Raw genomic sequence first — 23,277 nt, 5'->3', positions numbered from 1 at the left:
AACGTACATACCGTTTACTATTGATGCTGGTGTGTCGTCRTTTCTGATTGACAGAGAGACTGTCACATGAATTAGATGCATACTGCACAAGCACACACAGTCCACCTCCCCCTGGGGCCAAACAGTCATGCCAAACATCCCCTCTGGCAGGGGCACAGGGTAGGGGTGCGTGGGGGTAGGGGTTTACCCACAGGTGGGGTGTGCAGGGTGGGAGGTTAGGGCTAAAACTGGAGCCGGTAGCCTTGTCTGTACACTGATGCACTGCCTTCAAACACCTTTCTGTTCACAGTAGGACTGACTGATGTTGACTTCGGGCTGAACACACACACACGCCGACAGACACACAGACATGAACATTGACAGATAGACAGTCTAACAGACATACACAACACACACCACTTTGACTACATGAGAGGCCATTTAGCTACAGTCACATCACAGTCAACACATACAGTGTATTCGGAAAGTATTCAGACCACCTGTCCCTTTTTCCACATTGTTACGTTACAGCCTTATTCTAAAATTGATTAAATAAAAAACTGTCCTCATCAATTTATACAGAATACACCATAATGACGAAGCAAAAAAATGTTTTTAGAAATTTTTGCAAATTTATGAAAAATACAAACAGAAATACCTTATTTATATCAGTATTCAGACCCTTTGTTATGAGACTACAGCTCAGGTGCCTCCTGTTTCAATTGATCATTCTTGAGATGTTTCTACAACTTGATTGGAGTCCACCTGTGGTAAATTCAATTGATTGGACATGATTTGGAATGGCACACACCTGTCAATATAAGGTCCCACAGTTGAGCAAAAACCAAGCCATGAGTTCAAAGGAATTGTCCATAGAGCGCTGAGACAGGATTGTGTCRAGGCACAGATCTGGGGAAGGGTACCCAAAAAATTATTTGAAGGTCCCCAAGAACACAGTGGCCTCCATCATTCTTAAATGGAAGAMGTTTGGAACCACCAAGACTTTTCCTAGAGCTGGCTGCCCGGCCAAACAGAGAAATCGAGAGAGAGAGAGAAGAGCCTTGGTCAGGGAGGTGACCAAGAACCCGATGGTCACTCTGAAAGAGCTCTAGAGTTCCTCTGTGGAGATTGGAGAACCTTCCAGAAGGACAACCATCTCTGYAGCACTCCACCAATCAGGCCTTTATGCTAGAGTGGGCAGACGGAAGCCACTCCTCAGTAAAAGGCACATGACAGCCCTCTTGGAGTTTGCCAAAAGGCACCYAAAGGACTCCAAGATTGAACTCTTTGGCCTGAATGCCAAGCGTCACATCTGGAGGAAACCTGGCACCATCCCTACRGTGAAGCATGGTGGTGGCAGCATCATGCGGTGGGGATGTTTTTCAGTAGCAGGGACTAGGAGACTAGTCAGGATTGAGGGAAAGATGAACAGAGTAAAGTACAGAGAGATCCTTGCTCCAGAGCGCTAAGGACCTCAGACTAGGGCGAAGGTTCACCTTCCAACAGGACAATGACCTTAAGCACACAGCCAAGACAAGTGGCTTCGGGATAAGTCTCTGAATGTCCTTGAGTGGCCCAGCCAGAGCCCGGACTTGAACCTGATTGAACATCTCTGGAGAGACTTGAAAGTAGCTGTGCAGCGACGCTCCCCATCTAACCTGACAGAGCTTGAGAGGATCTGCATAGAAGAATGGGAGGAACTCCCCAAATACAGGTGTGCCAAGTTTGTAGCGTCATACCCAAGAGGACTCAAGGCTGTAATCGCTGACAAAGGTGCTTCAACAAAGTACTGAGTAAATGGTCTGAATACTTATGTAAATGTGATGTTTYTGTTTTTGTTTCTTTATACATTTGCTAACATTTCTAAAAACCTGTTTTTGCWTTGTCATTATGGTATTGAGGGTAGATTGATGAGGGGAAAAAACAATGTCATTATTTTTTAAATAAGACTGTAACATAAGAAAAAAAATAGAAAAGTCAAGGTGTCTGAATACTTTCCCGAATGCACTGTAAATAACAAGCAAATTGAAACATTACGCCCTGCATCTACTTTCAACTGAATCTTTGTGAGGATTTATAAGCTATGCATTGTGTGCATTCACATACTGTAGAGGTTGTACCACATGTGGAGTTGATGGAGAGAATGTACTTACACCTCATCTTCATACTCTTTTGGAGGTGACACTGCTATCACCAGGTCAATCCAATCCTAAAGGCACACATACACATACATTAACAATCAATGATGTTTGGCTCATATAACAACGAACTGTCTATCCCTCTTCCATACAGGATTTGCAGGGTTAAAAAAATATCGCAGAGGAACTATTGATCCAAAAAAATCAACTGTGCTGATTGTTGACGTTTTGATCGGGGCTGGCCTTATCAATAAGACTCATGTAAGACAAATTACCGTCAGCACAAAACAACCAGGGTAGTATTTCACAATACAGGATCAAACTGATAGCCTTGGATATACTCCCTCGCCTGTTTATTGAGAATAGGAAATGAAAGTTAGCTGCCTAACTCATTGATTTTGCTGTGAGAAATACCCCCCAGTATTTCTGATCTTAGACGTTGTTGTTGTCGTCAGAGTGTAAAAGAGACAGTCAAAATCATACCCCTCCGCTGTTCCAGGCCCGGGTCAGAGAGTTTTGTCCTTCTGTCAGTGAGGAGTCAGTCAGGATCTTCCCATTCACAGCCATCACCTCATCTCCTGGCACTATCCCACCTGGGGAGGCACACACACACACACGCATACAYGCACACAAACACAGTCACAAAAATTACTTTTGTTTTTACATACAACAACCTCTGGKTGAATAGTGCTGCCTATGTAGATTCAACTTATGTTTAGTAAACATATCCCACTCAATAGCCTGGGATTCGTTTCTACTATCATTGCTCCACAGGGACATAAAGGCTGCGTTTACACAGGCCACCCAATTCTGATTATTTTTCCACTAATTGGTCTTTTGACCAATCAAATCAACTCTTTTGCCCATAATTGGGCAAAATAACAGAACTTGGCTGCCTGTGTAAACGCAGCCATAGACTAATAAGAGCGGAATCAGACCATTGAATATCATTCTGAGAGACGGAATAAACCTTTTGACATTCTGTTTGTATGTCAAATATGAAACAAAAACATGCCATTCAATTTCYATTGGTGACAACAGAGGGTTGAGAGAAGAGATGGATGTTTGTAATCTTTAAATTAAATCAATCCAAGTGTTGACACGTATGAACTCACCATGTTTGTCTGCCGAGCCTCCATCATAAATGGCAGATACCACTAGCTTTCCCAGAGGGGAGTCTACTCCCCCCTCCACAGCCAGATCAAGTGGTCCAACCTGAGGTAAGAGAGATACATGGAAACCCATGTAATGCATTCATTACATATGATTTAAAGATGCACTATACAGAAATCGCCACGCCATTTCATGGTTGCTAAAATTGTAATAGTTCACCTAATTTCAGTTCATGTGACAAAACAAGCAAGTATAGTGTCGAGAATCATTGTACCATCTAAATATATTTTCCATAACCAAAAATATGGTATTTTCAGTTGTTTGAAGCTGGTGTACAAAAAACGAAAGTAAAAGACGGAAAACAAAACTTATGAACGGGAAGCATCGAAATAGCGTACATAGAACAGATCTACCACTTCTTAGACTTGCTTTCAATGAGTATGACAGATCTATAACTCACATTGCCATGTGAATTTGGTCGGGTCGCCCAAAGAGTTACATATTGCAGCTTTAAAGCCTTAGATGTATCATCATCATCACCATCATCCTACTGTATATGTCTGTCTGAKGAAATAGAGATGATTCTGCAGTGCAGGAATGAACTTTTCGAATTGCCAATTAACTTCATTGWACCCAAAGGTCACTTTGTTTTGATCCTTCTTGCCTTAAATAAAAATATAACAACCTGAAAAGTATAGTCAAAACTGGACAGTTCATCCTGATGGTAATTCTGATTACCTTTTTGATTCGCAGTAGTCTCACGTCTCGCCCAGCTATCTGTTCCGAGGAGAACTGTTAACACAACCAGCAGAGATGGATGGATGGAGTCAAAACAAAACACATAACATTACAACACTGGATCACAGTGAATAGATATGTATGGATTGTACAATCTATACAGTAAATCTCTATTATATACAGTGCCTTCGGAAAGTATACAGACCACCTGACTTTTTCCACATTTTATTACGTTAGAGACTTATTCTAAAATGGATTAAATAAATAAAAACCGTCAGCAATCCACACACAATACCCCACAATGACAAAGCCAAAAAAAACAGTTTTGACATTTTAGCAAATATATTGAAAATAAAAAACAGAAATACCTTTTTTACAATAAGTATTCAGATCCTTTGCTATGAGACTTGAAATTGGGCTCAGGTGCATCCTGTTTCCATTGATCATCTTTGAGATGTTTCTACAACTTGGATTTGGAAAGGCACACACCTGTCTATATAAGGTCCCACAGTTGACAGTGCATGTCAGAGCAAAAACCAAGCCATGAGGTCAAAGGAATTGTCCGTAGAGCTCCGAGACAGGATTGTGTCGAGGCACAGATCTGGGGAAGGGTATCCAAACATTTCTTGAAGGTCCCCATTGAAGGTCCCCAAGAACACAGTAGCCTCCATCATTCTTAAATGGAAGAAGTTTGGAACACTCCTCAGTAAAAGGCACATGACAGCCCAATTKGAGTTTGCTGTTCTCTGGTCTGATGAAACCAAAATTGAACTATTTTGCCTGAATGCCAGGCGTCACGTCTGGAGGAAACCTGGCACCATCTCTACGGTGAAGCATGATGGTGGAATCACCATCTCTACGGTGAAGCATGAAGTTTTTTAAGGTGAGGCACTGGGAGACTAGTCAGGATTGAGGCAAACATTAACAGAGCAACATACAGAGAGATCCTTGTTGAAAACCTGCTCCAGAGTGCTCAGGACCTCAGACTGGGGCGAAGGTTCATCTTCCAACAGGACAACTACCCTAAGCACACAGCCAAGACAACGCAGGAGTGGCTTCAGGACAAGTCTCTGAATGTCCTTGAGTGGCCCAGCCAGAGTCCGGACTTGAACCCGGTTGAACATTTCTGGAGAGACCTGAAAATAGCTGTGCAGCGACGCTCCCCTTCCAACCTGATAGAGCTTGATCTGCAGAGAAGAATGGGAGAAACTCCCCAAATACAGGTGTGCCAAGCTTGTAGTGTCATACCCAATAAGTCTCAATGCTGTAATCGCTGCCAAAGGTGCTTCAACAAAGTACTGTGTAAATGGCCTGAATACTTATGTAAATGTGTTATTTCAGGGTTTTTTGTAAGACATTTGCAAAGATTTCTAAACCTGTATTTGCTTCATCATTATAGGATATTGTGTGTGGATTGAGGGGAGAAAAATAACTATTTCGTCAATTTAATAAGGCWGTAACGTAACAAAATGTAGAAAAAGTCAAGGGGTCTGAATACTTTCYGAAGGCAATGTATGGCTTTAGCTATAGAAAACCATTTCCCTGAGGTGCATTGACTATTTCCAAGAAAGACGAGAACATTAGAGGTGTCCCACTGAGGTTTCCAGGAAGGCTAAAACACAGAATGGCTGTTACAGTGACTCAATKGCCACACAGAACCTAGAAGGTCAACTATGGGATGGCTCACAATGGAGACTGACATTTACAAACTGATTTTTTGGTCACGGTTAACAGATCTTCATTGGCACATGTCACACGCCTGTACACATGACATGATCCTGTACGTCTAAATGTTTTGCAGCTATAGACAGACATACAGTACCATGGAGTGGGGATCAAAGTCTTCCACGTATTTCTGAAAGCCCTGAAAGACAAATAACATATTAGACAGTTCAACATGGCAATGCTGCATTGAGGTTCAGCACCATTAGGAAGCATGGTTGAACAATAGGCCTATAATACAAGCCCTATATCACCCTGGTCTCTTAACTGATTTCTTGCTCAGTAATATGACATCTTACACAATCTGTGGTACAAGCAGAAATGGCTATCCTTTCCTTTGTTAGTCTACGGCACTGTAAAACTTCATAGATTCAACCCGAACCAGGGCAATGTAGCTTATTACTTTTCTAAATGACTTATGTAATTAGGCTCTAACAGAGAACGAGTGTGGTGAGTGTACAAGGGCTACATTTCCTTTGACAACCACTTCTGTCTTTAAATGGTATTTCAAATTGATGAATGTTATAATACAACAAAAAACAAGGCTGTGGACTCATTTTCCATGTCTTTCCAGCTTTGAAAAATAAAGTGATGACAGAGAGAAGGCTAACTATACACACGGAGTGTACAAAACATTAGGAACATCTTCCTAATATTAAGTTGAACCCCCCCCTTTCCCCMAGAAAAGCCTCAATTCGTCGTGGCATGGACTCTACAAGGTGTCGAAAGTGTTCCACAGGGATGCTGGCCCATGTTGACTCCGATGTTTCCCACAGTTGTGTCAAGTTGGCTGGATGTCGTTTGGGTGGTGGACCATTCTTGATACACACAGGAAACTGTTGAGCGTGAAAAATCCAGCAGCGTTACAGTTCTTGACACACTCAAACTGGTGCGCATACAGGGTTGGGGAGTAACGTAATCCGTTACATGTAAGGGGTTACCAAAAAACGGTAACTGTAATCCGTTAAAATATTGTAATCAGATTACAGATACTTTAGAAAAATATTTGACACTCCTCTGTTTTCTCAATGACATTCAAATCAACATTGAAAAAAGACGGAAGTTTAAATTTGTTCCACCTGAGCGAGTCTGACCACAAGTCAGAGACCACTATGATGACACACCAAATGGGTTTGATGGATCGCTGGAAAAGAGCAGGAATAGGCCTTCAAACTCAGTGCCTCTTTGCTTGACATCATGGGAAAATCAAAAGAAATGAGCCAAGACCTCAGAATTTGTTTTTTGTAGACCTTGACAAGTCTGGTTCATCCTTGGGAGCAATTTCCAAATGCCTGAAGGTACCACGTTCATCTGTACAAACAATAGTACACAAGTATAAACACCATGGGACCACGCAGCCGTCATACCGCTCAGGAAGGAGATGCATTCTGTCTCCTAGAGATGAACGTACTTTGGTGCGAAAAGTGCAAATCAATCCCAGAACAACAGCAAAGGACCTTGTGAAGACGCTGGAGGAAACACGTACAAAAGTATCTATATCCACAGTAAAACGAGTCGTATATCGACAATCTGAAAGGCCGCTCAGCAAGGAAGAAGCCACTGCTCCAAAACCGCCATAAAAAAGCCCGACTACGGTTTGCAACTGCACATGGGGACAAAGATCGTACTTTTTGGAGAAATGTCCTCTGGTCTGATGAAACAAAAATRGAACTGTTTGGCCATAATGACCTGCGTTCTGTTTGGAGGAAAACGGGGGAGGCTTGCAAGCCGAAGAACACCATCCCAACCATGAAGCACGGGAGTGGCAGCATCATGTTGTGGGAGTGCTTTGCTGCATGAGGGACTGGAGCTGTCTCTTATACACATCTAGATGTGTATAAGAGACAGGCATACTTCCAAAGTTGTGGCAAAATGGTTTAGGACAACAAAGTCAAGGTATTGGAGTGGCCATCACAAAGCCCTGACCTAAATCCTATAGAAAATTTGTGGGGAGAACTGAAAAAGCGTGTGCGAGCAAGGAGGCCTACAAACCTGACTCAGTTACACCAGCTCTGTCAGGAGAAATGGGCCAGAATTCACACAACTTATTGTGGGAAGCTTGTGGAAGGCTACCGAAACATTTGACCCAGGTTAAACAATTTAAAGGCAATGCTACCAAATACTAATCGAGTGTATGTAAACTTCTGACCCACTGGGAATGTGATGAAATAAATAAAATCTGAAATAAATCATTCTCTCTMCTATTATTCTGACATTTCACATTCTTAAAATAAAGTGGTGATCCTAACTGACCTAAGACAGGGAATTTTTACGAGGATTAAATGTCTGGAATTGTGAAAAACGGAGTTTAAATRTATTTGGCTAAGGTGTATGTAAACTTTCTTGAATAATATAACTTATAAATGCCTCATGAACTTAGTTAAATTGTTACACTCCATGAGAACCCAAAATATAAGCACGTTTWTCTCTAAATGTTTGTAAACATTGTAAATGTAAACAAACACTGTATGACCTCATAACATGGTTAAAATAATAATTTTGATATCATGGATGGTCARTCCTTGCATCCAGGCTTTTTGCCAAAACAGAGGCGGGGCCGACGGTTTGTTAGTTTCATCTGTGGATTTGCCCTTTAAACAGCTGCATATTATCAAGATATCAAAGTGTCACCAACAAAAAGGTAAACAATAGTCCTACAGTATAGCAAAGGCAGCATATGTCATTCATTTTTCACATGTAAATAGCACTTTTCAGTAGTGATCAAAGCGTACCATTCCATGAGCGCAGCCTTTATTTTTCAACTCAAATCAAATGAGCCCAATCAGTCCTCCATGACAACAAAATCATAAACAACCCGAGTGGGGCTGGCTAATAAGTCCTTAGTGCTCAGGTAAAACTATTTGGCTAATCTATACTTCCATATTTCCAAATAGTATTCTTGAAGATCAAGGGGTATAACATTTATTGGAATGACTGGTTTTTAATGTAAAGATATAATTTAATCGTATTATTATATGTAGTAGAAAGCGATGGGTTAGAAGAAGCCTACATATAACCAACCCATACAGTACAATTTAACATCCATATATGGCCAGGTATGTAAACTTTAACATTGATTTATTCTGCAATAGATGTTGTTCAATTGGTAACATACATTGTCTTCTTCTAATGCCTCTTAAGGGGAAAGTAATCTAAAAGTAACTGAATGTAATCAGATTACGTTAATGTGTTTGGGTAATCCAAAAGTTACGTTACTGATTACAATTTTGGACAGGTAACTAGTAACTGTAACGGATTACATTTGGAAAGTAACCTACCCAACCCTGCCTACTACCATACTCCATTCAAAGGCACTGAAATATTTTGTCTTGCCCATTCACCCTCTAAATGGCACACACACAATCCATGTCTGTGGATGGAATTTGTATGTTTAAATGAATKATTAAAATATTCCACCCTGAAACTATATAATTGTATGTAATTGATTAGAATCATCAATGAAATACATTAGAATCATAAAATGATAATAAATTATGTGTGTAGTTTTAGTCAGAATTAGGGTAAAACAATATAACTGTAACAATGTCTATTATAGTATCTTAAAAACAGACTGTCTGAGCAAGATTCGGTGCCGACCTTGGCTGGGGGGGCCACTGAGAGTACTTCCCAGGGTCTCCCTATCTTGAGGGAGGACGGGGAGTGATTCTCACGGACTCCCCTAATCTTTGTCGGCTGGGTAGCAGGACAGTATGTGCGTAGGATACCTACTGTTTGTGTGCAAATGTATGTGTGTAAGGGGCTATTATAAAATGAATGCTTTTGTACAACTAACCAGCGCGCCCGTGAATAAACATTTTGACTATCATAGCTGGGGCCTCTGTCTGTTTCATTCAACCAGTATCTTACAAATCCTGGGTTACAGACTGAGTAGTTAATTGAAGTTCAGTTTATGAACATCGAGAACATAATTCTCATGACAATTTGGTCCTTCGAGCCGGATCCCAATACCTGTCCCTGCCGTCCGAAGGTACCACACCGAAATACTGTGCACGGGCGGGTCATTGACCCGTAAATTAAAGACCTGTCCCCTGACATTGGAGTTCCATAACAGGCCGGTATATACATATCTTAGGTCGGCAGAGACGGTAACGGGATCCAACCAACATTGCTTTTCCCAGTCTATGAGACAAAGGTCGGTAATCTTTATTCATGTTCCTACCAAATTGAAAAGGCCTGGAAATGTTTCGTTTGTTCGTTTGTTTTTATCCTTTGGGTTTGAGGAGATTTCCATGTTTCCTAGAGACGATATCTTGGAGTCCTGGTTCAGGTGATGAGACGATATCTTAAAGGGGTACACACACATATGGAATATTAGAAGTTTATTTTCTGAGTTTTAATTAAACACGTGAATTATTTTGATAAAGGGAATGTTCTGGGAATCTGGGATACAACATGTAGAAAATGTTTGATGGTTTTTCTTTAATTTGTATAATATAGTATGAAACACGACTCTAAAAGGGTGGTATGACTTTTGACCTCTATYATGGCTTTCCTTTGTGGTCTGATCAGCCTCATGGGAGGGCCATTTGGATAATGAATTTAAGGTCATTTGTGATACTGATTTTAAGGTAATTGATTTTTATGATAGAGTTTATAGTTCTTTGACATATTTGTAATTTGAACCAAGGAGAAGAAATAAATGGCATAGCCTTGGATTTATGGTAGACTTATGTTAAGTATTTAGAACCTAATCGAAGCCAACAGGACAGGGATATATGACATCTAGGATGATTCAGGATTATTGAGAGCATCGAGATAGCCTTAATCAAAATATGTAATAACCTTAGAGATTGCCACCATAGACAGGTGATTTTTCTAAAATCCATGAGTTCAGACAGGGAGACAGTGAGACATTTAGTAAATATTTGGAAACAACCCATATTTGATACTGACTGTTATGMGAAAGAGCGACAGACAGATAGTAGGAAGGGCAGACGGAGAAGCCCTCCCCGCACTGCTGAGACCTTGATGGTTGGGGAGGGAGTAGCATGAGGAGAGAAGATAGGAGTGACACAGAATGGGTAGATAACAGTTACTGAGTGAAAATAAAAGGGGAATGAAAGCCTAGTTGGTTTCAGGGACTAAAGTGTTAGACACTGAACCATTGCCTAGAAATTATTCTGCACAACAGGCCGAAAATAGTAGCATTGACTAGTGCCTGTGAAATAAGAAAGGAGAGAAAGGTTACTATTTACACAGACAAGCACATAGGCATTTAAAACCAAAGAAGATAAGATACTTGACAGATAATTGTTACAGGATAGCCATGAACGAACGGCCCAGGGAGAATTGGACATGTGGAAAATGAAAGGGGCGATCCTACAAGATAATGTCCGACATAAGGATAATTTACTAATCTTACCTGTCATTGTTTAGATATGCGGCAAATTGATACAGTACATGGGCAGAGCCATGTATCAACAGGGGGGATAGGTTAGGACACTTTGTGGCCTATAGGATAACGAACTAATTAAAATATTTTTATATTTTTTATAATAGATAAATATAGCAAATGGGTAGAAGCGTTCCCAACTTACTTGGCGGACACGATTATGGTAGCTAAAATATTAGGTCAAGATATTATCACTAGAGTTGGTTTACTAGGATCTATTTCTTTAAGTAATGGATGACAGTTTAGCTAATCAGGTAGAACAAATAGAAGGCCAGAGTTAGGAACCAGAATAGGTAGACATAGAAGTTGAAGATATACTAGCAGAACACATAAGAGGACTGTTTGTTAACCAAACCCGTATGTCCAAGATTTTGTGTCCAACAGGTGAATAACAGGAGAAGGTGATTCACTCAATCCAACCAGGAGACTGGGGGGGATCCAGTCCCTGAGGAGAAAAGACTGGAAGCAGCCACGATGGGAGGGACCATACCAATTGTCTCAAGGCTAAAAATAATTATTTAACCTGTCTACTCCCCTTCATCTACACTTATTGAAGTGGATTTAACAAGTGACATCAGTAAGGGATCATACCTATTCACCTGGATTCACCTGGTCAGTGTGTCATGGAAAGAGCACTTGTTCCTAATGTTTGTACACTCAGTTTATTTAGCAACTCACTAAATAAAAATGTTGCTTAAAAAATCTAGATGTTATTGTTAACACCAACACATTTCAGTGTTTCAACACATTGGTTGCAACTATAAAATATAGATTTTTTAAAAGTAAACTTCCATTGTCCTACCAAGAGTTTMCAAAAATCAGTTTTTCTGTTTGCTCCACTGTTCAAGAACCTTGTTTTGTAAAGCGAGATAGCGACAGCATTTCTTATTTTCACTTCAAAACGTTGTAAAAGGAGATAACAATTCTGAATGAAAAACAGAACAGGCATGGGGTGGCAGGTAGACTAGTRGTTAGAGCGTTGTGCCAATAACYGAAAGGTTGCTAGATCGAATCCCCGAGCTGACAAGGTAAAAATCTGTTGCTCCACCCTTGAACAAGGCAGTTAACCCACTGTTCCTAGGCTGTCGTTGTAAATAWGAATTTGTTCTTAAATGACTTGCCTAGTTAAATAAAGGATAAATAAAAATGTTCAGTGCATCTCTGTCTGCTAGTGTGACATCTAAAGGCTCTTCCTTCTCCTCTAGGACAGGCCTTATTGATATACACGCACACAAACACCGTCATTTGTGGCCTTCAAAATCTGAGGGCTACAGCTCCTCAATCTCCATTCAGGAGAAAGAGGACACATGTATCATGTCTCCATCACTGCAGCAACAGCTCAGTTAGCAAGGCAATCACACTGCACTTTCCATTTCAAAAAAGCAGACGTCTCCAGTTTGAAACAAATGCCAATTTAATTGAAAAGCGTCCGTCATGGCTGGAGACATCAGTCTGAGGGAGTCAGAATGAACGTTAATTAAATCTGGCTGAATGAGAAGCCAATTTATTGTAATGACATTGATGCCTTTTTAATAGCATCATGTAGGTGTTTAGAAAAGCATCAACAGAACAAAAGGCTATCTGCGGTACGAGTTTGTATCTCAAATAGCATCCTATCCCCTATATAGTGCACTACTTTCCACCAGTTATAGTGCAGAATATGTGGAATAGCAGGGTGCCGATTGAGATTCCCACAGAGTTTATTTTAAGGCAAGGAATGTTAACTCAAGGTTTTTAATAACAATAAGCATGATATGTAGGGTCGAGTAAAAACATGGAGGTCCTTCTTCCCATTGCACAGGAAGTTGCTTGTGGTCTCAGTTTGTATCAAACACTAATATGCCATTGACAGCGGGACAACGCACTGTCAGTTCAGTTCAGGGCAACCTGAACACTAAAAGGAAGACGTACAACCACATATCTACACTAMTCAGCATCCACACCATCTGCATATCTACCTTGAGACAAAAGAAGGCCCAATGCATGTACATAACYTCCACAGTCAATTTAGTTGAACTATCGAATGTGTACAAGGAACTACTGTGTCCAACAGAAAGGACAGATTGGGAACCAGGGAAATAAAGGAGGCAGTCACTCCACACGTCACTCTGAGGAAGAAAGGTGGATTGATTTAGATTACAAAGAGGGGAAAACAACCACTAAACTACTAAGAACCACTCAGAGCAGAGGAGAGCACARTCAGGGGAGAAGGTGGTGATGGGTATGGATTACTTGTCTCTTGTTGTTGGACCTAAACGAGTTGTTATACGTCACCATCCGTTTCAGCATCTCCGGGGGCTGTAACACAGGAACCAGACAGTAGTCATTAGATTGACACTACGACACCTCGCTTCACCCCCCCCCCATGCCTTCGCTCCTCATGCTTTGGGTGTGTCATGCCTGTCCTGTGAGATCTGAATGGGTCAGATCAGCTTGGCAATGGATGACAATAACAAGGCCTCTCTCTCCCACGGGGGGGGGGGGGGGCTGCTGGGGGTTTGACAGTTCACACCCTGTCATAAATTACAGGAGAAGGAGACTTTCTCTCCCACTCCAGTATTTAACCCAAGGAATGTTCTTTGTTTCACAGAAGTTTTCCCGAGACTCTAGCACGTCAAAAGTGAATACTGGAACAATAATTCTAACATAAGAATATGGGGAATGATCAGTGGGGAGCTATAGAAAACGAATGCATATTGGTTTTCATTTTGTGATGTCATTAGAAATTGGGCTTGTCAACAAGAACCTGACAAACTTTTACAGATGCACAATCGAGAGCATCCTGTCGGGCTCTATCACAGCCTGGTACGGCAACTGCACCGCCCTCAACCGCAAGCTCTTCCAGAGGGTGGTGCAGTCTGCACAACGCATCACCGGGGGCACTACCTGCCTCCATGACACTACAGCACCCAATGTCACAGGAAGGCCAAAAAGATCATCAAGGACATCAACCACCCGAGCCACTGCCTGTTCACACCACTATCATCCAAAAGGCGAGGTCAGTACAGGTGCATCAAAGCTGGGACCGAGAGACTGAAAAACAGYTTCTATCTCAAGGCCATCAGACTGCTAAAGAGCAATCACTAACTCAGAGAGGCTGCTGCCTACATTGAGACCCAATCACTGACCACTTTAATAAATGGATCATTAGTCACTTTATACAATTCACTCTAAATAATGCCACTTTAATAATGTTTACATATCTTCCATCCTCATATCACATGTATATACTGTATTTTATACCATCTATTGCACCTTGCTTATGCCGCTCGGCAATCGCTCATCCATTTACTTACATGTACATATTCTCATTCAACCCTTTAGATTTGTGTGTATTAGGTAGTTGTTGGGGAATTGTTAGATTACTTGTTAGATATTACTGCACTGTCGGAACTAGAAGCACAAGCATTTCGCTACACTCGCATTAACATCTGCTAACTATGTGTATGTGACAAATAAAATGTAATTAAAAACTGTATGGACGTAATACTGTAACTTAGAAAGTATATCCCCTTTATCTGTCAAGTTTCCATCCAATACGTTGTGCATATAATATGACATATTAAGAAAGTATTGTTGTTAAGATATGAATGTGATTTTAAGAGGTATAAGAGAATCTATCTCCTATAAACTGTGCATAAGTAGGTAGCCACGCCCCGATAAGGTCAGAGAGAGTGTCAGATGGACGGAACTGTCCCCTTCGGCCAGAGGACATAAAAGGTTTGCCAACAGAGATTAACATCAGACCAGGAAATGTGAGGCGGTAGCTACATGTTTGAAAAGGTTGTAACTTTGAAAATCAACACGAGGTGAAGAAATAAACTCGAGCGAGCTGCAGCTCATGTCCATCATGGTCCAAATGCTGAATAATCAACACAAGGTGTAGGCGAGAAGCTCACCTCCCAGACAATCACTGAGACAGTTGATTAGCTGTCTTGAGTCAAATATCTAGAAAAGCGAATCTAAGTGAGACTATCCTACTACGCTCATCACCAATGGGAACCGTGACACGGCTGGCTAGCTAYCTTCCAGAGTGAACAATAGTAGAAGACGGGAAAGTGGAGACCCCTTTCAGACAATCAGAGCCATACAGCAACCTTCCTAAGGAGGGCTGGTTCCGACCGAACAAAGGCACTCACACGTAAATACATTCATGATTTCTTATTCCAAACGGGCAGTGGTTTCTGTGCAAACTATATGATTAATGTGAGAATAGTTCTGTAGTGTCTATTTCTCTTTCTCTCTCTCCCGCTCCGTGTCGTTGTGTAAAAAGCCCCCATATTGTAGAAGTCCACTAGGGACCTTTGTCTCATGTATTAAGTGTGTATCTTATCCTGTTATTATTTAGTTAGCTTGTAAATAAATTATTCAACTAATTTGTGTAGTACTGAATCATGAGTACAGCTGGTGTTTTTGTAGATGCATGAGGTTATGACTGTTCATAATGATAAGAGGTAATGATTAATAAGATGACTGTTTATCGATGTAATATATATATCTTATAGAGTTTAATTCGGGAGATGGTAACTCTTTAAACAATCTCTTCCGTGGTGCCCCAAACTCCTAATTAGTTAGTTGTCACATGATCAATTTAGTCGGGTAACAATTAAACATAGTTAGTGGATTAAATAAATAACAGTCATCAGCTTAAWGAAAATAAAGTCATGACAGATTGATTATAAATACTAGATGGTCAACTATCTGGGGGTATTTCAAGATATGCGGGGACTTAGGAGGACTGTACTGCTGGAGAGGGCGGGTTAAATATACATTTGTAATATGATATGGAATGTGTATTGTACTGTGAAATGTGGTTGAGAAGTGGTTTGATGGTATGGCCGGGGGACTCACTGGGGGTACTGTGGTGTTTCAATATAGTGAGGATGGCTTATTAAAGAAATACAAAAAGTCTCTCTCTGTTTCTCTCTTTATGAGTCGCTTCCTCTTTCTTTCAGAGTCTCTCTCTGTCTCCCTCTGTCTGTGCTCCCTCTGTCTAGGCTCCCGAGTGGCGCAGTGGTCTAAGGCACTGCATCTCAGTGCAAGAGGCATCACTATAGTACCTGATTCAAATCCAGACTGTACCATTTCTGGCTGTGATTGGGAGGGTGGCGCACAATTGGCCCAGCGTTGTCCGGGTTTGGCCGGAGTAGGCCATCATTGTAAATAAGAATTTGTTCTTAACTGACTTTCCTAGTTAAATAAAGGTTAATTAAAAAAAAATTTTTTTTTTTAAAGTCTGTCTCTCTGTCAACATCAGCAAAACCTTCACCTGGGATCAACTTCACCTTACAAGTGGTAGAGAAATAATCCTTCATGTTGGTACCACATTATCTCATTTGCATCCTAACTAGACTGTAGCTAACTGCTTTGGATCTTCTAGGGCTAACACAGCAGCCAATCAAAAGGGGACCATCGTGCTCTCCCAGAACTTTGGTTGGTGTGTAAAACCTGTAAACTCATATAAGCAAAAAGATGTGATGGGTCTGCACTCAAAAAGATGTGGCATAAGGCTGATATCATTTTTCGATTTGGTTTATTATTTTATTTGCATCAGCAATAGCGTACACAGACRTTTCAGCTTTGTAGCCTTCTTCAGTGTGTAGGTAGTAATCTTTTTCATTCAAAACAGCATTTACAGGGAACACAGGTGAGCAACTGGTGAGCAACAGGTGCTTCTAATCAATGTTGCCACTCATCTGCCAATCAGGTTCTCTGGTCTACCCACATACAATCACAAAGAAATTCAGAATTATAGTGTACAGGAGCAGGCACAAAGAGCAATTGKGGGTATGAGACGTGAACCGTCCGCTCATTTGGATACATTATATACATGTACGAGATAGCTTACCACAAAGGGCATCAGGCTRGGTCGTTCATAAATATGTGAGCCTAACTCATAAATKATATGCAAAATATGATATGGACAGTGTTCTTGATAAGGACAGAGTTTAAATTGCTGTGTCCTATAAATGCTGTTTTGAATGAAAAATATTACCTACAGACTGAAGAAGGCCGCAAAGCCGAAACGTTTGATGCAGTGAAAAGAATAAAACAATTGAAAAACGGAAGTCAACTTTATGCAACATCCTTGAGTGCTAACACAGCAGTCACCAAACGTCAGAGCCTGAAACTGACTGCACCTAAACTGTAACTGTAGGCTATATCCACGGGTGGTGGCCTGAGATAGGGCTGAGACGGGCTGAGATAGGCATCCTGTGTGGTCTAAATTGCAGCAGATAGAGCGTCAGTCTTACAGACGGACAGTAGGGCTTGAGAGGGTCTCAGCATCAAMCTGCAGCAGAGTTTCTCCACCGTTTCTGTGACTCTGACTCATAAGTCATTCTGGATAACAGCTTGGGGTTGTCTGGTGATCTAAGCCGCTGCTGCTTCGAATCCATCCCACCGCTCTTTCAGCAATCTCTCTCCTACCATTCACCTATAGCTCTCTCTCTATCCAATAAACATACAAAGATGTATATAGAGAGATATTTTTGAAACAATCCAAAATAATTAGGTGCCGCCTTTGTAACTTCTGTCTGTGAACTTAAGGGCTTTTCCCCCCCGTGGATCTGTCCCCTTCAGATGAATAGCATCGCAAAGACTCAGACAACCTATCGGGAACATCAATGTATTCCGAAATTCATACAGGCAAAGAAACAATACACTCTCACTCCTCTCACTATTGGAATGCGAGTCATGTTCTGATGCTGTATCATTTCACTCAGCTACTAAGACGTTCTGCAGCTAAACTGCAAAAGACTATCACGCTCTCTCAGTTTGTGGATTCATCTTTGACAACAGAATTGGATGATATATAAAAGCCAGGCCTGATCCTCCCTTGGTTTTTCTGGATAGTGATGACACATGGTAAATGACCAGTTGGGAGCAGAGTAATGACAGGGTCTCCTCCTGATAAGGAAGTTAGCATCGGTACACTAACCAGCCTTGTCTGGTGCAGCAGAGAAACAGCGTGAACAAACGTAGCACCCCGGCTAAGGAGAGTGACAGGAGAACACAGCAAGCATGCGCAGAGGGGTTGAGGGTGTTTAGGGAGAGGGAGAGAGGAGGAGTTGGCGGACAGTGCTGAGTCTGTGTTTCTTACCAGGCCCTCAGCGTGTAGGGTAGGTCGATGGGACTGATTCTGGGACAGCATGACTGGTTTAGACATGACAGGGGCCATCTGACGCCTCTGGTTGGGCGGGCTAGGAGCGATTTGCTATTAGGAACATCCGAGCAGCGGCAGAAAGGACAGCAAACAATGGGGTTACAGCGGGCTTCAGTGAGCAGAGCACCATGGGCATTATTGAAAAGAACACATAGGGATTCTACTGCTAAATCCCAGAGCAAACCGCTCATTATAAAACCAGTGACATCAGAGCTTTAACCCTGTGATTTAACCCTATATACACTACCGTTCAAAAGTTTGGTGTCACTAGAAATGTCCTTGTTTTTGTCCATTAAAATAACATCAAATTGATCAGAAATACAGTGTAGACATTGTTAATGTTGTAAATGACTATTGTAGCTGGAAACTGCAGATTTTTTATGGAATATCTACATAGGCGTACAGAGGCCCATTATCAGCAACCAGCACTCCTGTGTTCCAATGGCACATTGTGTTAGCTAATCCAAGTATATAATTTTAAAAGGCTAATTGATCTTTAGAAAACCCTTTTGCAATTATGTTAGTATAGCTGAAAACTGTTGTCCTGATTAAAGAAGCAATAAAACTGGCCTTCTTTAGACTAGTTGAGTATCTGGTACATCAGCATTTGTGGGTTCGATTACAGGCTCAAAATGGCCTCTGTACGCCTATGTAGATATTCCATAAAAAATCTGCAGTTTCCAGCTACAATAGTCATTTACAACATTAACAATGTCGACACAGTATTTCTCATCAATTTGATGTTATTTTAATAGAAATTTTTTGGTGCTTTTCTTTCAAAAACAAGGACATGTCTAAGTGACTCCAAACTTTTGAACTGTAGTATATATTATATATGTTTAACCCCATAAGATCAGAGCCCTGGGAATGTTCCAGAACTATGAAGAACGTGGCATGGCTTTAAAGTCAACAGCTCTCCAGCTTGTCTAAACATTTGCTGACATCACAGAAGAACTTCCTCCACTACAGGAGCGATCTAGGCAGGCTTCACTGACCACTCTCAAAGATCGAATGACGGGAGGGAGCAGACTTACCAGGGAATTGCTYAAATTGGAGATGCCACTGATATGGGAAGTGTTTCTCATCACCTGAACCAGGAAAACACAGTAGTATCATGTACTTATCCCTGAATCATCATTACAGAACGCTACTGGAATAGTAATGTCAAACACACACACACAGTGGTGGTTTCAAATGGAACACACATGTAGGAAAGGAGATATCATGCACTTGAAGAGGAGCTTTTCAGTCATGACTCGCAACCTCTCTCGCCTATAGACAATCTTACCCACCACGTCACGCCATGCAATTCTACACCCACTGCTGTCAAATACGATAACACAATACAAAATCAGAGCCACCGCAAACAGACCGAATAAAAACCAACAACTGCATCCATGATTGCATTTAATCGGAGAGGAAATTGACATTGTTCTTCACAACATTCAGTCATTGCGACTCAGTGATGCGTTTCCTCTCCCTTTCATGAATTAAATAACCACGCATCTTCCCAGCACAGATCATGCAGAGTACCGTCCTTAAACATTCCCCTGCCCCCTTGATGTTCTGAGATCTGAAGGAACAAGATGTTAGCAGGAACGTAACAGCATCTCTTCCCTAAACCAATTGGATGGTTTAGTGGGAGCCATCAAAAGTAGTTGCTCACACCTGTCCGCTCCTATCAGCTCTGCTTAAACGTTTTTGGGGGAAGGGCAAGGGAGACGGGCTAGGGGTTGTTTTCAGACCAAGCCATAGTCACACCAGGGAGGCTACCTTAGGGCTGGAGGGGTAGGACATTTCACTGGCGTTGGACGAGTAGTAACCGCCCCTCGGCATGTACCCGCCCCCTTCCCACTCGCTCCTTGTCTCTGGGGGACTGGTGGGGTGGTGGTGGTACCCTCCATGGGACCCTCCCCCCAGCTGCTCCTCAGGATGCTGGGAGGGTGGGGGCGGAGAAGGTGGGGCAGGAGGAGGGGGAAGCTGAGGGGAGGGACGGGGAGAGGACGGGGGCCTGTAGGACTGGAAGGTAGGGGGATAGTGTGAGGAGGAGGGAGGAAAGTTAGAGATTGGGGTAGGAGGGTAGTGAGAGGAGATGGAGGTAGGAGGGTACTTAGAAAAAGGAGGTGGAGGGGGAGGTGGGGGTGGAGGTGGAGGTGGGGGTGGTGGAGGAGGAGGAGGAGGAGGGGGCTGGCGTCCTCTGGAGGCCGCGGTAGAAGCAGAGGGAGGGGGCTTGCGGGTGGAGGGGGGAGAAGGGGGGAGGCGTTGGGGCGATGGTCGTGGTGAGGCAGGAGAGAAGTTGGGGATGGTGGGGTTGAGTCTGGGAGAGGGTGGAGGGAGAGGTAGGGGGGGCGGGGGCTGGGAGGAAGAAGGCTGGGTGGGGGCCAGTCTCTTCAGGGGCCCCCTCAGGCTCTGGTCCACCTCATCCAAGTTCAAATCATCAAGGTCAGTGGTGGCCAGCTGGAGACCCCCGAGGGGGGGCGGGGGCTGGGAGGAAGAAGGCTGGGTGGGGGCCAGTCTCTTCAGGGGCCCCCTCAGGCTCTGGTCCACCTCATCCAAGTTCAAATCATCAAGGTCAGTGGTGGCCAGCTGGAGACCCCCGGGGAAACGCCTCACCATGGGACCAGAGGCAGGAGACCGAGGAGGGGACATCTGAAGGACAAGCCCAGCCTCTCAGACACGCACAACCACAGAGCTATCATGGTACACACAGTCACAGATCTTTGTGGCCTACGACAAATCTATTAATTAGCAACGGAAGGGAAAAWACATGTAATGATTGAAGAAAAGTTACTACACATAAAAATATCAGATGTGATAGGACCACCGGTGTTCCTAGCTGATACGCAGATAGAGAAGGGGTTCTAGATGTACCTCTGGGGACTCGTTCTCCACACAGGAAATCTGTTCCAGGCGTGTCTGACAGAGACGTTCCACCCAGTGCTGCACCTTCTCTGACTCCTCCAGATCCTCCCGCTCTGTCTCTGACACCTGGGGCACGGCACAGCGCAACGCAACACTCAAGACTGGGTCCCTGACTCCCGTATAGAACAACATACTGTATAACTCAAGGCTGGGTTAGGGCTTAGTCATACACCAAAGTATAAATGAATAAAGAAGACACACCCTATTGAAAAGGTGCTGATGGGAAGTCAACTCAGAAGATGAAAGTCACTCTTTTCTCATTTTATGTTATTTCCTCACTCATACAGAATCACGTTCCACAGAACTCCTACCTCCTGCGCCAGTCTACTGATCATTACTCCTACCTCCTGCGCCAGTCTACTGATCATTACTCCTACCTCCTGTGCCAATCTACTGATCATTACTCCTACCTCCTGCGCCAGTCTACTGATCATTACTCCTACCTCCTGCGCCAGTCTACTGATCATTACTCCTACCTCCTGCACCAGTCTACTGATCATTACTCCTACCTCCGGAGAAGGGTGGAGGAGAGGTAGGGGGGGGGGGCTGGGAGGAAGAAGGCTGGGTGGGGGCAGTCTCTTCAGGGGCCCCCTCAGGCTCTGTCACCTCATCCAAGTTCAAATCATCAAGGTCAGTTGTGCCAGCTGGAGACCCCCGGGGAAACGCCTCACCATGGGACCAGAGGCAGGAGACCGAGGAGGGGACATCTGAAGGACAAGCCCAGCCTCTCAGACACGCACAACCACAGAGCATCATGGTACACACAGCACAGATCTTTGTGGCCTACGACAAATCTATTAATTAGCAACGGAAGGGAAAAAACATGTAATGATTGAAGAAAAGTTACTACACATAAAAATATCAGATGTGATAGGACCACCGTGTTCCTAGCTGATACGCAGATAGAGAAGGGGTTCTAATGTACCCTCTGGGACTCTTCTCCACACAGGAAATCTGTTCCAGGCGTGTCGACAGAGACTTCACCCAGTGCTGCACCTTCTCTGACTCCTCCAGATCCTCCCGCTCTGTCTCTGACACCTGGGCACGGCACGCGCAAACGCACACTCAGACTCGCCTGACTCCGATAGGACAACATCTGTATAACTCAAGGCTGGGTTAGGGCTTAGTCATACACCAAATATAAATGAATAAAGAAGACACACCCTATTGAAAAGGTGCTGATGGGAAGTCAACTCAGAAGATGAAAGTCACTCTTTTCTCAATTTTATGTTATTTCCTCACTCATACAGAATCACGTTCCACAGAACTCCTACCTCCTGCCCAGTCTACTGATCATATACTCCTACTCCTGCGCCAGTCTACTGATCATTACTCCTACCTCCTGTGCACAATCTACTGATCATTACTCCTACCTCCTGCGCCAGTCTACTGATCATTACTCCACTCCTCGCACTCTACTATACTCCTACCTCCTTCACCAGTCTACTGATCATTACTCCTACCTCCTCGCCAGTCTACTGATCATTACTCCTACCTCCTGCGCCAGTCTACTTTATTACTCCTATCACTGGCACCAGTCTACTTATCATTACTCTCTACTTCTACGCCAGTCTACTGATCATTACTCCTACCTCCTGCGCCAGGCTACTGATCATTACCCCTACCTCCTGCGCCAGTCTACTGTTCATTACTCCTACCTCTGCACCAGTCTACTGATCATTACTCCTACCTCCTGCGCCAGTCTACTGATCATTACTCCTACCTCTCCCAGTCTACTTTATTACTCCTACCACCTGCACCAGTCTACTGAATCATTACTCCTACCTCCTGCGCCAGTCTACTGATCATTACCCTACCTCCTGCGCCAGTCTACTGTTCATTACTCCTACCTCCTACGCCAGTCTACTGATCATTACTCCTACCTCCTGCACCAGTCTACTTATTCATTACTCCACCTTCCTGCGCCAGTCTACTGACATTACTCCTACCTCCTGCACCAGTCTACTGATCATTCCTCCCACCTTCTGCGCCATCTACTGATCATTACTCCTACCTCCTGCGCCATTACTGATCATTACTCCTACCTCTGCGTCAGTCTACTGTTCCTACTCCTACCTCTGCAGCTC

General features: G+C 43.0%; 1 pseudogene; it reads right to left on the bottom strand.

Annotated features, from left to right (window-relative positions):
• The window catches only part of LOC111960950 (harmonin-like), a 50,376-nt pseudogene that overhangs the window by 4,687 nt on the left and 22,412 nt on the right, over window positions 1-23,277 (bottom strand).

The sequence above is a fragment of the Salvelinus sp. IW2-2015 genome, linkage group LG4q.1:29, assembly GCF_002910315.2.
Source record: "Salvelinus sp. IW2-2015 linkage group LG4q.1:29, ASM291031v2, whole genome shotgun sequence".
Taxonomy (NCBI): domain Eukaryota; kingdom Metazoa; phylum Chordata; class Actinopteri; order Salmoniformes; family Salmonidae; genus Salvelinus; species Salvelinus sp. IW2-2015.
Note: the sequence above shows the minus strand (reverse complement) of the source record. Positions and strands in the feature narration are given on the sequence as shown.